At 33.2% G+C, this 3,711-nt stretch overlaps 1 long non-coding RNA gene across 1 annotated transcript; it reads right to left on the minus strand.

Moving 5' to 3' along the window:
* Positions 1-517: 517 nt before the first annotated feature.
* On the minus strand, positions 518-3,439 carry LOC144341756 (uncharacterized). The gene is made up of 2 exons (XR_013418641.1): positions 3,339-3,439; positions 518-867 (listed from the first exon to the last, which is right to left on the minus strand). It is a non-coding gene; the product is annotated as an uncharacterized LOC144341756 (long non-coding RNA).
* Positions 3,440-3,711: the final 272 nt, after the last annotated feature.

Raw genomic sequence — 3,711 nt, forward strand, 5'->3', positions numbered from 1 at the left:
TGTGATCAGAATATGCATGACACATACACACCATACACAGCCTATTTTAATGTGATTCAGGTTTTCAATTGAATTGTTATCATCAGTTATAAACTGTGACTAGCGTGAATGATTGTCGAGAGATAGTAGAGACATTACTACTGAGAATTGATGTAGAATGATGGGGTCATAAGGTCACTCTTCTCAATATTATCACATGTATGTACTATAAATGTTATTCTTGGTAGGAGTATAATTGAAACTTGTGCTTTGCATAGAGAAAAGATGTGATCCATGCTTGATAGACAGTGCTTTGTCCATAACATGCTGGTTTTGGCATGTACTGCTTTATTTAGTTATGTTATGTGGTTGCTTTTTTATGCATCAACAAAGATGCCTTATTTGTGTAAAACATATGCATTGTTTGGTTTTTGTTAATAGAAAGCACCGACAGGAAATATGACTCTACTAGAAACGTTCGTTTATTTTTTCCCACTTTCATGAATGTTTTTATTCAATGAAAATCTAAATATGAATATCAGTTGTACTCTACGTCTTTTTATTTTCACTGGTTGAATAAATCACTGAAAGTGAAATCTGCCAATATTTTGTATGTCACCCATGAGTACTCAGTGAAACACATGACAACAAATACGGTGTGTTCAGTCAGCTTTGTACAGTAATCAAAATTTACATTATTGTTTTTAGATGACAGTATTCATTGTTAGGGGTAGAATGAAAGCAGTGGGTTGATTGCATGCCTGTAAGCTTGCATATGTCAGTTTTATAACACATAATATTCCATGCTGTTAGCCTGTTTCAGTTAATTGGCTACGGATTGTACTCCAACCAGGCATGCTGTACTTTTGAAATCATCACAGTATTATCCTACCAAAAAAAAAAAAATTAATTTTAACAAGATATACAAAATAGACTAAACATGATGAAAAATATTTTGGAGTTAATATTTTTGATATATTACATGTATGTTGAGGCTAATCATCTATAGTCAATAGTTTGTATTAATGCAAAATGGTAGTTTGGTATGCAGCTCAGCTCTATAGTTGACTCTTGATAGACGCATGAGTGGACACCTCTATATGCCGTCTATTTGCCGCTTTATGATTGAATACACAGCCTGCTGATTATTAAGGAATTACGAGAGCTTTGGCGCTTGGTATTTATTCCACCATTTGATATTGAAAATTTAATGTAGCTGTATTGGCACTGAGGTCGTGCAAGTGTAACATATTTTATTTTGAGTACGTTGTGAAGACTACCCTCACTTGGTTGGTTTCAGTAATGTGCTGCTGACACACAGACTGGTATACATGTACATACAGATCATGTCAGTTAAACTTAATATCACATGACTACAGTAGGCATTATTAACAATTAGGCGTTGCTTATATATTGATGGCATCTTGAATATTTGTGTCAAATAAAAAAAAAACATTGAGTTGACATCCCCCTTACTGACATCAAATAATGTATGTACATTTCTTTTATCATTGGTGCATGTGTTATTTTGGTTGTGATTATTTAATTAAAAAGATGGTTGTTGTAAGCTTGCCATGGTGTATTAACATAGCAGCTGGTACATATTGCGTTGACACATCACAGCAACACCAATCAGTCCATACCATAGCCAGGATGATGGAATCCACCCATGATAATTGCTGGCATGGTCTACTTAATTGAAAATTAACTATTTTTCTCTTCTTATGTACAGTCCTAATATTTCAGTTGGAAATGCCATTGCTAGTAATTGTCATTCCAGAGAACACTTTCTCTAAGTTATGTAATAATAATATTTGCTTAGCCTGTAATTTGTATTTGAAAAATGGTCAATCAACGGCTGATAGATATACCTATATTATTTATAGTGGGCAGGAATTGGATGTGACTTTTTTTCTCTCAATTCAAAAACAAGTTATTTAAAAGACTAGCCAACAGTAAAACCATATAATTAGAAAAAAGTATAAAGAATGGATTGGAAAAAGTTTTGTTTAGATGGGTTTCTGGTTTCCACAGGTTTATATTGTAAACCACTGAAGGAAATGTATCTAAGGGTCATGTCATTTGTTTCTGGTTTCGAGCATCAATTAAACTTTGGATCGCATGGTTCTAATCCTTGCCAACTGGTGGTCTGTGTTACATTCCATGCTCTTTAGCTATACAGCTAACAGTACCGTTTCACAATCATTATATCATATTGTCTCTGGTTGCTTCCTGCATAGTTATTTCAGTTAATTGTTTTAACTATGAAATTAACACCATTGTTAAATTTCATCATTTGTCATGCATTGCATTGCAGCATGTTTGGTATTATTAAACTGTTCAGTTGAAGAAAAATGTTATAGAAATGAGTAAAGGATACAGACGTGTATCTGCATGTACATGTCAACATCACAGACAGTACATAGTTATTAGCTTATACATGTTGTTATCCTGAGTGCCTGCTTGTCTAAATCCTCGTTGTGCTGAGATGCCTATTGAAATACACTGTAAACCCTTTTTAGAACAGTTAACACAAGACACAACTTAAACAGTACATTAGTAACTTTTTTATAACATTTAAAATTGAATGAGTACCAATAATTACATTTTTATGTATTTTTATCAACATTCTTGACAATATTTTGAATAAATTATGCAGTTTTGATTTTGTGAGAGGTTACAACAGTTGATTTTGTATTCAAAGGTCTAAGTCTAATAAAGTGAAATCCAAATATAGTATTGTAAACACTTGAATTGTTCACTAGTTTTTAATTTCCATATTTTTGCCAATAAGACCAATCCACTGAATTAAATCCAAATAACATGTAAAAAAACATCAATAAAAATCATTGTTGCCCTGCCAAGTTTGTGAACTTAAACCCAGAAAAATAAATGGTTTTACAGTAAAATAATAATGTTACTACAAATATAATAAATAACAAATGAAAATGTTAAAAAAATGAATGATTACATAATTAATGTGCTTTCACTGCTACATTTGTGTAGTGAATAGTCTGTATGATTAAATAGTGCTGCATTGTACCGGTATATTGAAACAGATGAATGTCTAATTATTAAACATGTACTTAGTGAACACTTTAGTCGGTGGCCATACCTAAATTGGTGTCTGAGACAGTCCACATAATGAACAAATGAAATATACTAGTGGTATATTGATTATAAGAAATGACATGTGATTTGGATTAACAAGCTTGGCTAATTTGTCTGTTTGTAGTCTGTGACTGGAGATGTCATGTTGTAACGAAGTAAGTCAAGGCTATTTTGGAGTCATTCCAGGGATAAAGACAATTCCACTTCTCAAAAACGAACTAGTCTGACACAAATGAAAGATAACATACAATTACATAACATTCACATAGATGCACAGCTCTGTGGGCAGATCATCGGAGATCGGAAATGGAAGTTGTGATTTCCCCTCTTGAAGGTTGTAAATCCTTAGGAATAGCAGTGAATGGTTTGAGGAATGCAGTCGGCATGCCACCAGCTGTTCTGTGTAAACTGTACAACTGATCAATACTCATCGTGTTATCAAATGGCTTGCTATAGTGTTTGCATCTCCTCAGAGACGTAAAAATAGGATACTCAGGAGAGAAGTGTAGAGAATATGTATATTGGTGTTTAATAGATCTTTGTATCCTAACTGGCTCTTGTAATGGGTTTGTGAAAGCAGTGAAGCGTAGCTAACTTACATGCAGTTATAGGTTGTGGATA

Source organism: Saccoglossus kowalevskii, chromosome 13 (assembly GCF_978046115.1).
Source record: "Saccoglossus kowalevskii chromosome 13, keSacKowa6.1, whole genome shotgun sequence".
Classification (NCBI taxonomy): domain Eukaryota; kingdom Metazoa; phylum Hemichordata; class Enteropneusta; family Harrimaniidae; genus Saccoglossus; species Saccoglossus kowalevskii.